Raw genomic sequence first — 13,956 nt, 5'->3', positions numbered from 1 at the left:
AATACACTACTTAATAACGAAGTGATCACTGAAGAAATCAAAGGGGAAATCAAAAAATACCTAGAAACAAATGACAATGGAGACACGATGACCCAAAACCGATGGGATGCAGCAAAAGCAGTTCTAAGAGGGAAGTTTATAGCAATACAAGCCTACATCAAGAAACAGGAAACACCTCGAATAAACAACCTAATCTTGCACCTAAAGCAATTAGAGACAGAAGAACAAAAAAACCCCAAAGCTAGCAGAAGGAAAGAAATCATAAAGATCAGATCAAAAATAAATGAAGGAAACAACAGCAAAGATCAATAAAACTAAAAGCTGGTTCTTTGAGAAGATAAACAAAATTGATAAACCATTAGCCAGACTCATCAAGAGAAAAAGGGAGAAGACTCAAATCAATAGAATTAGAAATGAAAAAGAAGTAACCACTGACACTGCAGAAATACAAACGATCATGAGAGATTACTACAAGCAACTCTATGCCAATAAAATGGACAACCTGGAAGAAATGGACACATTCTTAGAAATGCACAACCTGCCGAGACTGAACCAGGAAGAAATAGAAAATATGAACAGACCAATCACAAGTAATGAAATTGAAACTGTGATTAAAAATCTTGCAACAAACAAAAGCCCAGGACCAGATGGCTTCACAGGCAAATTCTATCAAACATTTAGAGAAGAGCTAACACCCATCCTTCTCAAACTCTTTCAAAATATTGCAGAGGGAGGAACACTCCCCAACTCATTCTACGAGGCCACCATCACCCTGATACCAAAACCAGATAAAGATGTCACAAAGAAAGAAAACTACAGGCCAATATCACTGATGAACATAGATGCAAAAATCCTCAGCAAAATACTAGCAAACAGAATCCAACAGCACATTAAAAGGATCATACACCATGATCAAGTGGGGTTTATTCCAGTAATGCAAGGATTCTTCAATATATGCAAATCAATCAACATGATACATCATATTAACAAATTGAAGGAGAAAAACCATATGATCATCTCAATAGATGCAAAGAAAGCTTTCGACAAAATTCAGCACCCATTTATGATAAAAGCCCTGCAGAAAGTAGGCATAGAGGGAACTTTCCTCAACATAATAAAGGCCATATATGACAAACCCACAGCCAACATTGTCCTCAATGGTGAAAAACTGAAACCATTTCCACTAAGATCAGGAACAAGACAAGGTTGCCCACTCTCACCACTATTATTCAACATAGTTTTGGAAGTGTTAGCCACAGCAATCAGAGAAGAAAAAGAAATAAAAGGAATCCAAATTGGAAAAGAAGAAGTAAAGCTGTCACTGTTTGCAGATGACATGATACTATACATACAGAATCCTAAAAATGCTACCAGAAAACTACTAGAGCTAATCAATGAATTTGGTAAAGTAGCAGGATACAAAATTAATGCACAGAAATCTCTTGCATTCCTATACACTAATGACGAAAAATCTGAAAGTGAAATTAACACTCCCATTTACCATTGCAACAAAAAGAATAAAATATCTAGGAATAAACCTACCTAAGGAGACAAAAGACCTGTATGCAGAAAATCATAAGACACTGATGAAAGAAATTAAAGATGATACAAATAGATAGAGATATACCATGTTCTTGGATTGGAAGAATCAACACTGTGAAAATGACTCTACTACCCAAAGCAATCTACAGATTCAATGCAATCCCTATCAAACTACCAATGACATTTTTCACAGAACTAGAACAAAAAATTTCACAATTTGTATGGAAACACAGAAGACCCTGAATAGCCAAAGCAATCTTGAGAACGAAAAATGGAGCTGGAGGCATCAGGCTCCCTGACTTCAGACTACATTACAAAGCTACAGTAATCAAGACAGTTTGGTACTGGCACAAAAACAGAAACATAGATCAATGGAACAGGACAGAAAGCCCAGAGGTAAACCCACGCACATATGGTCACCTTATCTTTGATAAAGGAGGCAAGCATATACAGTGGAGAAAAGACAGCCTCTTCAATAAGTGGTGCTGGGAAAACTGGACAGGTACATGTAAAAGTATGAAATTAGAACACTCCCTAACACCATACACAAAAATAAACTCAAAATGGATTAAAGACCTAAATGTAAGGCCAGACACTATCAAACTCTTAGAGGAAAACATAGGCGGAACACTCTATGACATAAATCCCAGCAAGATCCTTTTTGACCCACCTCCTAGAGAAATGGAAATAAAAACACAAATAAACAAATGGGACCTAATGAAACTTAAAAGCTTTTGCACAGCAAAGAAAACCATAAAGAAGACCAAAAGACAACCCTCAGAATGGGAGAAAATATTTGCAAATGAAGCAACTGACAAAGGATTAATCTCCAAGATTTACAAGCAGCTCATGCAGCTCAATAACAAAAAAACAAACAACCCAATCCAAAAATGGGCAGAAGACCTAAACAGACATTTCTCCAAAGAAGATATACAGATTGCCAACAAACACATGAAAGAATGCTCAACATCATTAATCATTAGAGAAATGCAAATCAAAACTACAATGAGATATCATCTCATACCGGTCAGAATGACCATCATCAAAAAATCTAGAAACAATAAATGCTGGAGAGGGTGTGGAGAAAAGGGAACACTCTTGCACTGCTGGTGGGAATGTAAATTGATACAGCCACTATGGAGAACAGTATGGAGGTTCCTTAAAAAACTAAAAATAGAACTACCATACGACCCAGCAATCCCACTACTGGGCATATACCCTGAGAAAACCATAATTCAAAAAGAGTCATGTACCAAAATGTTCATTGCAGCTCTATTTACAATAGCCAGGACATGGAAGCAACCTAAGTGGCCATCATCGGATGAATGGATAAAGAAGATGTGGCACATATATACAATGGAATATTACTCAGCCATAAAAAGAAACAAAATGGAGGTATTTGTAGTGAGGTGAATGGAGTTAGGGTCTGTCATACAGAGTGAAATAAGTCAGAAAAAGAAAAACAAATACAGTATGCTAACACATACATATGGAATCTAAGGGAAAAAAAAAAGTCATGAAGAACCTAGTGGCAAGACGGGAATAAAGACACAGACCTACTAGAGAATGGACTTGAGGATACGGGGAGGTGGAAGGGTAAGATGTGACAGGGTGAGAGAGTGGCATGGACATATATACACTACCAAATGTAAAATAGATAGCTAGTGGGAAGCAGCCACATAGCACAGGGAGATCAGCTCGGTGCTTTGTGACCACCTAGAGGGGTGGGATAGGGAGGGTGGGAGGGAGGGAGACGCAAGAGGGAAGAGATATGGGAACATATGTATATGTATAACTGATTCACTTTGTTATAAAGCAGAAACTGACACACCATTGTAAAGCAATTATACTCCAATAAAGATGTTAAAAAAAAAAAAAGTAAAGGATGAAAAAAAGTAGATCACGCAAACACTACTCAAAAGAAAGCTGAAAGCTGTACCTTTCGACCCCCTCTACCCATTTCGTTACGAACTTCCAGTTATAAAATAAATGAGTCATGGGACGTAATGTACAATGTGGTGTAGTGACTATGGTTAATACTATACTGCATATTTGAAAGTTGCTAAGAAAATAAATCTTTTTTTTTTATTATTTTTTAATTTTCTGGCTGTGCCGCATGGCATGTGGGATATGGGATCTTAGTTCCCTGACCAGGAATTGAACCCACGCTTCCTGCAGTGGAAGCGTAGAGTCTTAACCACTGGACTGCAAGGGAAGTCCCAAGAGAATAAATCTTAAAAGTTCTCATCAAAAGAGAAATAATTGTAACTCGGTATGGTGATAGATGTTAACTAGACTTACTGTTGTGATCATTTCACAATACATACAAATATCAAATCATGTTGTACACCTGAAACTAATAAAATGTTATACATCAATTATATCTCAACTTAAAAAAAAAAGCTGAAGGGGCTATATTGTTAAACAAAGTAGACTTCAGCAAGAATAGCCAGGGATACAAAGGAATATTATATAATCATTAAAGGGTGAATTCACGAAGAAAATGTAACAATACTAATAGTGAATTCACAGAACAACGGAGCTTCAAAATACAAGAAGACAGGACAGGACAAAGAAACAAATCCCTAATTGTAGTTGGAGACTTCAACTGTACTTCCCTCTGTAATTCATCAAACTAGTAGACAGAATATCAGGATATAGAAGAAGTGAACACCAATTGTATCTTACTGACATTTATATAGAACACTCCACTCAACACAGCAAAGCACAGGGAACGTTCATGAATATAGACCGTATCCTGAGGTACAAAACAAACCTTAACAAATTAAACAGAACTTAAGTCACCCAAAGTATATTCTTTAACTGCAATGGAAATTAACCAAAAATCAGTAACAAGAAAAATAACAAAATCTCCAAACACTTGGAAATTAAACACCATTACTTCTAAATAATCCATGTTAAAGAGGAAGCTTTAAGTGGAAATTATTTTTAAAGGTTTAAACTGCAAGAAAATGAAAATTAAAATATAACACCAAATTTGTGGTTGAAGCTAAAGCAGTGCTTAGGGCAAAATTTACAACTCTAAATGTTTACATTAGGAAAGAAGAAAAGTCTCGGGACTTCCCTGGTGGTGCAGTGATTAAGAATTCACCTGCCAATGCAGGAACACGGGTTCGAGCCCTGGTCCGGGAAGATCCCACATGCCACGGAGCAACTACTGAGCCTGCACTCTAGAGCCCGCGTGCCACGACTACTGAAGCCTGCGCACCTAGAGCCCGTGCTCCGCAACAAGAGAAGCCACCACAATGAGAAGCCCGCGCAGGGCAACGAAGAGTAGCCCCTGCTCACCGCAACCAGAGAAAGTCCGAGCGCAGCGACGAAGACCCAACGCAGCTGAAAATAAATAAATAAATAAATTTATATTAAAAAAGAAGGTAGGTCTCAAATTAGTAATCTAAGCTTCCACCACAAGTAACGATAAAAAGAGCAAAACTAACCCAAAGCAAGCAGAAGGAAACAATAAAAACAAGGCAAAAACCAATGAAACAGAAAAGAGGAAAATCAATAAAACCAAATGCAGGTTCTTTTGAAAAGAGGAAGGAGGGAAGGAGGGAGAGGGGGGAGGGAGGGAGAGAGAGAGAGAGAGGAGACACAAATTACCAGTGTCAGTACGAAAAGAGACGGATATCATTACAGATCCTACAAATATTAGAAGGGAACATTATTACTAATCTACACCTATAAATTCAACCATGAGACAAAATGTACAAATCTGTTAAAAACGCAATTTACCAAAATTGACACAAAGAGAAACTATATTCAACATCTTGTAATAACCTATAACGGAAAAAAATCTGAAAAAGAAGAGATATACATGTATAACTTAATCACTTTGCTGTACACCCAAAGCTAACACAACACTGTAAATCAACTATACTTCAATTAAAAAAAAAAAAAACTTACACAAAGAAATCGAAAATGTAATTGCCCCTAAACATTACAAAAATTGAATATAAAATTAGGAACCATTCCAAAAGAAAATCCAGGCCCAGGTAGCTTCTCTGTCAAACATTTAAGGAAAATTAGCACAAATATTTATATGAACCCTCACACCTCAAAAGGCTGGTATGAGGATTAAATGAAAATCTGTGGAGTTTAGGGAATTCCCCGGTTGTCCAGTGGTTAGGACTCCGTGCTTTCACTGGCGAGGGCCTGGGATCAATCCCTGGTTGGGGAACTAATATCCCGCAAGCCTTGCGGTATGGCCAAAAAAAAAAAAAAAAAAATTGTGGCATTTAGAACAGTGCCTAGAACATACGTACACAATAAGCACCATATAAACATTAGTTAAAAAAAAAACTCTAGGGGACTTCCCTGGTGGTCCAGTGGTGAAGAATCCACCTTCCAATGCAGAGGACGCGGGTTCGATCCCTGGTCGGGGAACTAGAATCCCACATGCCGCGGGGCAACTAAACCCGCGCACCACAACTACTGAGCTCACATGCCTCAACGAGAGAGCCTGTGTGCCGCAAACTACAGAACCCACACGCTATGGAACCTGCGAGCCACAATTAGAGAAGAGAAAACCAGCACACCGCAACTAGAGAGAAGCCTGCGCACTGCAACAAAAGATCCCAAATGCCTCAGCAAAGATCCTGCCTGCTGCAACTAAGACATGACACAGCCAAAAATAAATTAAATAAATAAATTTTAAAAAAAAAAAGAAAAAAAGAAAACTCTAGGGAGTTCCCTGGTGGTCCAGTGGTTAGGATTCCGGACTTTCACTGCTGTGGCCCAGGTTTGATGCCTGGTTGGGGAACTGAGATCCCACAAGCCAAGGGGTGCGGCCAAAAAATAAATAAAATAAAGTAAAATAAAATATACTCTAGTCAACAGACCCATACTCTGGGCTTCTCTGGTGACGCAGTGGTTAAGAATCCACCTGCCAACGCAGGAGACACGGGTTCGAGCCCTGCTCCGGGAAGATCCCACATGCCACGGAGCAACTGGACCTGTGCACCACAACTACTGAGCCTGCGCTCTAGAGCCTGCGAGCCACAACTACTGAGCTTGCATGGTACAACTACTGAAGCCTGCACGCCTAGAGCCGGTGCTCCGCAACAAGAGAAGCCACCGCAATGAGAAGCCCGCACACCGCAACGAGGAGTGGCCCCCGCTCGCCGCCAACTAGAGAAGGCCTGAGCGCAACAACGAAGATCCAACGCAGCCAGAAATTTAAAAAAAAAAAAAAAAAGACCCATACTCAAAGAAAAAAGTCTAATAATCTAAAGATCAGCTGATAAATAAAACTTAAAAACTGAATAGCTGATGTACAATATTACATAAGTTATAATATTGATTGTTATACAATACAGTGATTCACAATTTTTAAAGGTTATGCTCCATTATTAAATGGAATTTTGTATGTGTCTTAGGTTAAAATAAAAAGTTAAAGGTATGCTTTGTATCTCTTTTCCCCTGCTTTAACTTTTTTGATTAACTGTTTTGACCTCATTGGAGGATTTCAACTGTATATAATCAGTATAGCTCTTCTTCAAGGCAAACACTATTTCTGAGGTTCCACTGTTATTCTCACACTGCATTACAGTACTTAGTACAAAGCTGTCACTCATTCATTATGTTAATTAGTGGAAATTTAACTAAAAATAACATTGTTTTTTTGAATTTCACAAACTTACAGAATCTAGTTTTGTTTTAGATTTAAGGAAAGGAAAATAATTTACCAAAACACTTTGTCAACTTGAGTTCTGAGGATTTTCAGCTTTCAGAAATTAGATTCCTGGACTTCCGTGGTTGCCCAGTAGTTAAGACTCCGTGCTTCCAATGCAGGGGGCACAGGTCCTAAATAATTACCAATATATTTTAAAAATCATTAGACCCAAAACTTATCTAATACAAAAGATCAATTTAATTACCATTTCAGGATTTTTTTTGGGGGGGCCATGCAGCACAGCTTGCAGGGATCTTAGTTCCCTGACCAGGGACGGAACCTGGGCCCCAGCAGTGAAAGTGCCAAGTCCTTATCACTGGACCTCCAGGGAATTCCCACATTTCAGGATTTGAATCTGTGTTTCCAAAGCTAACTACCGTAAACTTTGTATCTTGCATGATTAGGAATATTAATTTTAGGAATAACCTAAAAGTTAATAAACTATTCTGGTCAACAGTTACTGTTTTATACATATACAAACACTTATACACATAAAACAAACATATACACATTACCACATACTAATATCGTCCAATACCTAATTTAAAATTCTCTTCTGATTTAGAGGTTATTCCGAGATCATTTTGTGCCTCAACATTTTTACTGTCATTCATCCACTCACCAAACATTTGTTGAGTGCTATTCTATCAAGTACTGTGCTAAGCCAACAGAGACAAGAGACATTTAAGTAAGATGTGACCCTGGTGTTTCAAGGAGTTCACAATCTAATGGGGACAACTGACACAAAAACAACTATAAGATACATAAACAACTATAACATAAACCTTATAAAAGGATTATGAACCAGTGATTGCAAATCTAGTTCTCAGTATTCTAACTACTATTTTTATTAGTGTAACACCATTATGTCACACACTGGTCAGCAATCTCATGTTCCCTTCTTGGCTCTTTCCGATCCCTCACTTTACCCCAGACCTTAACATTGGAACAACAAACTGATCTAGTCCCTCTTTTATCACTCAGCTCCCGGAGCCTTTTAAAACTGGATAATCTCTCCATCCTGAATAAGGGAAAATGTAAAACCATGGATTGGCTCATTCCTCATGTTACTTGGGGGGAGAAGGGAAAGACTGCTGCAGCTCAGAACAGCTACCCAAATTAGTGAAGCTGCCCAGAGGCACTAATCCTGAAAACTTTAGCTAGAAATAGCAAAACAGACCCTCATGTCCTAAGAAACCAACTTTAGAGTCCTGTAGCTCCAAAAGAACCAAGCTGTGAAGGGAGGCAACAGAGTCAACAGTGGATAGAATGATATTTTGTAGTACATAGGAAAACTTCTGTATTTGAAATGTATTATTTTATTTATCCTGAATACTTCTTTCTTATAAAATAAGTGATGTAAACACATTTAGGTATGATTTAGGTATTGCGGACGTGAAGATGTGACATAAAAGTACAAGCAAGCTAGAAGGCATTTCCAAGATAATATAGCCCAATTCTTAAAACCATTTCATTTACAGAATGCCAAGTTTACATATTTTCACACTATAATCAAATCTCCAGTGACCAAACTAATCAAGATTGAAAATCTAATAAAATAAAGGACCACAAAACTAGTAGCATCATGTACAACTCACAAGAAAAGTACAGGCTTCAGAATTCAGAGACCATCAAGATTTTCTGGAAGGAGCTATAAATACTGAAATGTGTAGGCATTATAAAAGGATCTTTATCTTGTTTCTCAATAAAAGTAACATTAAAAAATTCTTTGGGTATACTTTTACCAAGAGTTTCTCTTAAGGCATATTTTTACAAAGTTGCAATGATGGACTCTGATCACTAGTGAGTCCTTTTATCACTTAACAGCATATCTGCTACAGCCTTTAGAACCTTATTTTAATGGCTGCCTAATACCACACTGAGTAATCATTTTTAATTCATTCCCCAACCTTTTTATATTTGCCATATAAAATAATGCTGAAATTAGTATTCATGTGCATACTACTTTTCCTGTATTTTAAATTACTTCATTAGACTGCACTCTTTTCTATTTATTTTTTTTCTAGTTTTATTTTTAAGTCAAAAGAGACTACACATCATTGGGACTTGATTCTGATTTTAAAGGAATGAGAGCTTAAACTAAGTAGACTAGAGTTGGGGATTCTGGAACTCCTATCACTGAGAAGCCAGAGGCACAGGAAGAGAGGGAGAAGGAAAACAATTTGGACAGAACAATAACACTACCTTAAAAACGAGAAAACTTGAGAAACTGGGTGGCTTTAAAATGTAATACTGGGCTTCCCTGGTGGCGCTGTGGTTAAGAATCCGCCTGCCAATGCAGGGGACACGGGTTCGAGCCCTGGTCCAGGAAGATCCCACATGCCGCGGAGCAACTAAGCCCGTGCGCCACAGCTACTGAACCTGCGCTCTAGAGCCCGCGAGCCACAACTACTGAGCCCAAGTGCCACAACTACTGAAGCCCATGCGCCTAGAGCCCGTGCTCCGCAACGAGAAGCCTCCGCAACGAGAAGCCACCGCAATGAGAAGCCCGCGCACCACAATGAAGAGTAGCCCCTGCTCGCTGCAACTAGAGAAAGTCCGCACACAGCAACGAAGACCCAACAGCCAAAAATAAATTAAAAAAAAAAAAGTAATACTAACATTGAGGTTTCAAAACAATCTTTTATCCTCTAATAAAAGGATATTACTAAGTCCTCCTATCCCAGAAGATGAGGTTCTAAGGAAGTTGTAAAAACAAAATTTCCCGTGGAAATTTCTCCGTAGGTAAAGGAGTCAAAGGGGGGAAGGGGGGAGGTGGAGGAAACATATATATATCAACCATTACTTTATTAAATAAATACACAACGGGGGTATAAACGAAACAAGATTGGACATGAACTGATCGTTGTTGAAGCTGGATTAGGAGGGAATTCATTAGTCCTTACCTTTGTCTGTTTGCAATGTTCGTAATAAAAAGTTAAAAAATAATGAATACGCAAGCATAATAGAAAAACTATGACCAGCTCTTAATTTCAATCTTACTACTTCAGAGAGTGGAAGTGGCTGTCTCTCCCATTACCTAATCATTAAACCGGACGCTCTTCGGTCCCGATCCTGGTAAAACTTTATACAGGTCGAGTTTCAAGTCCTCTCACCTCCAGCACCGCGCAAGAGGAGCGACGAGAACAGAAGAGGAAGGGGGCAAGGACAGGGCTACAGGCTCCTCACAAGATTGCTCATCAGACAGGCAAGGGTCTCCGAAAGGGGGTCAGAGGTCGCTTTTTGTTTCCGCTAAAGAAAAACTCAGTTTCTTCCGGGGCCCCCAGGTACCTTCCCAGGAGGCCGCCCCGCCCGGGGGGAGGCTGCCGGGCTCGGAGGCTCACAGACTCCCGCAGGCACCGGGGACACAACCTTACCGAAGCCTCCCTGGGCCAGAAGGGACTGGGTAAGGGAGTCTCCGAGAGCGCCGGCCCGGCCCTGTGCCCGTTGGGTGCCGAAGCCCAAGCCGCGGCGTTTCCGCCCCGGGGAAGTGACGCCTCGGAGCAGGGAGGACAACAAGAAAGTTTGGCGGCGTCAAGTATTCGGGACCAACGGTCTCCAAGTTTACCGCGGCCCTGCCACGCCCCCGGGCCCGGCCTTGGGCGGCCTTCCGCGCCGCAGCCCTTCCGGCCCGACCTCCAGCCTGACCCTCACATCCAGGATCCTTCTCTTTCTCCTCAGCTGCCACCTCAGCGTCCTCTGAATCCCGGGCTAGGGACTACTAAATCCGGAGCGCAGTGTGAGGAGGAAAACAAAGATCCTTGACGCTGAAGAAGCCACACTCACCTGACCGAATCCGGACCTGAACACGGAAGAGACAGACCTGGAGGTGAAACCTCAGCATCCAAAATGGCGGCTAACTAGTCCTCAGCACAATGAGCAGGGCGGAGGGATCCGCGGGGCCGAGCTAGCCACGCCCTCTTTCCAGGGATTGGCTGAGCGCCCTCCGCTCGGGACTCACGCCCCGAGGGCGTCCGGGCTCCCCCGCCCAGCTCCCTTCGGAGCCAGCGCGGCCGGGGACTACTTCCAGCGGCGGAGGCATGGACAGTAGCGGAATACACGTCACGTAGCCAGAGTCACCTGCTGGGGCGCTGCTTTGATTTAGCTGGTGTCGACCGGGGCGCAGGGAGGCTGGTGGAGGAGGCTTGTTTTCCGAATCCTCGCGCAGTGCCATGTTAGTGTTGTTCCAGTCTCTGGAAAAATCGGCTTCAGCGCCGCCTCCCAAACACCCTGAGTTACTCTCTGAGATTTGCTCTTGTCCCTCGCTCGACTCCACTCGCCATGGAGGCTTTCCTCCTGCGTTTCGGTTTCTTTCATCAAATGACCTGCTGAGCAGGATTCCACCCTTCTCTGGCAACACACCGCTCTTTATCCGACTCTAAGCACTCCTCCCTTAGGCCACCCACCCTCTCTCCTAACCACTCTGAATACTCCTGCCCCGCTTTGAAACCAAGTGTGATTGCTCTTGCAATCAGAATATCTACAGTATTACTTATTTAAGATATTTCCTCAGCACCACATTGTCTGGGAATTTACTTTATCTCTGGATTCCGAGGAAACTTTTTCATTTAGTTATCTTTGTGTTCAACTTGAAAACCATTCTCTCTGCTTAACGTTGGAAGGGGATTCCTGAGCTCTTGGCTTCCAGAAGGAGGTAATCCTGCCCCCTGCTGTACAGGCTGCATCTACCAAGACCAAAATTGTGGTTTGCTAAATTGTGATGCGGTAATATGACAAGGATGGAGCTACGTGTATCCATAAGAGGGTCATATGGATTTAGAAATAATGTGTCTGTATAACCACTTGCAGTATTTCTAAATTAAAACCAGCTTTCAGAACCTCAAAATACACTGTACTTTTTTCATTTAATATGTGGTGGATTTTTTTTTTTTTTGGTAAATGCGTGCATATATGAATTGAGTCCATTTTGCAATAAAGTAATAGCATCTTAAAAAAAAAAAGAGAGTAAATTGCTCGAATTTAAAGAGCCTTAGAAACACAACAACCAAATGTTACCTGTGTGGACCTTGTTTAGATACTGATTCAAACGAATTTATAGTCTTTTTTTGGCCGCACCTAGCGGCAAGCGGGATCTTAGTTCCCCCACCAGGGAGGAAACCCGTGTCCCCTGCGTTGGGAGCTCGGAGTCTTAACCACTGGACCGCAAGGGAAGTCCCCCCATAGTCTTTTATAAAGATATTATTTTAGACAATTGGGAAAATTAGATGATGGACCAGGTATTATATGGTACCAACTAACCAAAGAATTGTTACTTTCTTAAGCATGAAAATAGCACTGAGATTTTGTAAGAAGAGGTCCTTTTTTTTTTATGAATTTATTTTGTTTATTTATTTATTTTTGGCTGCGTTGGGTCTTCATTGCAGCACACGGGCTTTCTCTAGTTGTGGCATGTGGTGGGGGGGCTACTTTTCGTTGTGGTGCCCGGGCTTCTCGTTGCGGTGGCTTCTCTTGTTGCAGAGTACGGGCTCTAGGTGCACAGGCTTCAGTAGTTGTGGCACACGGGCTCAGTAGTTGTGGCGCACGGGCTTAGTTGCTCCGTGGCATGCGGCCTCTTCCCGGACCAGGGCTCGAACCCCTGTCCCCTAGCGTTGGCAGGCGGATTCTTAACCACTGAGCCACCAGGGAAGTCCCTCCCAGTATGCATTTCTTAAACAATTTAAAAAGAATCTCTTCTTGGGCTTCCTTGGTGGCGCAATGGTTAAGAATCCGCCTGCCAATGCTAGGGGACAGGGGTTCGAGCCCTGGTCCGGGAAAAGCCCGCATGCCACGGAGCAACTAAGCCCGTGCGCCACAACTACTGAGCCCGCGTGCCACAACTACTGAAGCCTGTGCACCTAGAGCCCGTGCTCTGCAACAAGAGAAGCCACCACAACGAAAAGTAGCCCCCCCCACCACATGCCACAACTAGAGAAAGCCCGTGTGCTGCAATGAAGACCCAACGCAGCCAAAAATAAATTAATTAATTAAAAAAAAAGAAGAAATGCATATTGTAGGTAGGGGCAAAAATTTTGATAATTATTGAATTGGATGACAGTTATTATTGTACTATCTTCTCTATATTTAAGTATTTTTTTTACCTTTACTGACTTTATTTCAGCATAACCAGTTAGTTAAAAAGGAAAAATTTTTTTTTAATTGAAGTATAGTTGATTTACAATATTGTGTTAGTTTTCGGTGTACAACATAGCAATTCAGGTGTTTTTTTGCAGGTAATATTCCATTATAGGTTATTACAAGCTATTGGGTATAATTCCCTGTGCTAGTAGTTTGTATCTGTTAATCCCATATCCCTAATTTATCCCATCCCCTGCCCCGCCCCGTCCCTCTCCCCTCTGGTAACCATAAGTTTGTTTTCTACATCTGTGACTCTGTTTCTGATTTGTATATACATTCATTTGTATTATTTTTTATATTCCACTTATAAGTGATATCATATGGTATTTGTTTTTCTCTGACTTATTTCACTAAGCATAATACTCTCCAGGTCCATCCACATGGCTGCAATATTTCATCCTTTTTATAGCTGAATGATATTCCTCTGTGTGTGTGTGTGTGTGTGTGTGTGTGTGTGTGTGTGTGGTGTCACATCTTTTTTTGGCTGCGCCGTGAGGCATGTGGGATCTTAGTTCCCTGACCAGGGATTGAACCTGCACTCCCTGCAGTGGAAGCACGGAGTCTTTTTTTTTTTTTTTTTTGGCTGT

General features: G+C 41.1%; 1 protein-coding gene and 1 long non-coding RNA gene across 6 annotated transcripts in view; one reads left to right on the top strand and one right to left on the bottom strand.

Annotated features, from left to right (window-relative positions):
• Positions 1–11,119, bottom strand: part of IST1 (IST1 factor associated with ESCRT-III) — a 43,247-nt gene extending 32,128 nt beyond the window's left edge. For 2 of the 5 annotated variants that reach the window (XM_068527234.1, XM_068527237.1), the window contains exon 1: positions 11,021–11,119. The gene's annotated coding sequence lies outside the window, so the exon portion shown is untranslated. Of the gene's footprint in view, positions 1–4,771; positions 4,792–4,851; positions 4,897–7,247; positions 7,366–11,020 lie in introns of those variants that run through there. The other 3 variants (XM_068527235.1, XM_068527238.1, XM_068527236.1) reach the window with 3 other exon arrangements.
• Positions 10,359–12,080, top strand: LOC137752551 (uncharacterized). The gene is made up of 2 exons (XR_011071194.1): positions 10,359–10,442; positions 10,916–12,080. It is a non-coding gene; the product is annotated as an uncharacterized lncRNA (long non-coding RNA).
• The last annotated feature ends 1,876 nt before the right edge of the window (positions 12,081–13,956 follow it).

Source organism: Eschrichtius robustus, chromosome 19 (genome assembly GCF_028021215.1).
Source record: "Eschrichtius robustus isolate mEscRob2 chromosome 19, mEscRob2.pri, whole genome shotgun sequence".
In the NCBI taxonomy this organism is placed as follows: Eukaryota; Metazoa; Chordata; class Mammalia; order Artiodactyla; family Eschrichtiidae; genus Eschrichtius; species Eschrichtius robustus.
This window is presented reverse-complemented; position numbering and strand designations above follow the sequence as displayed.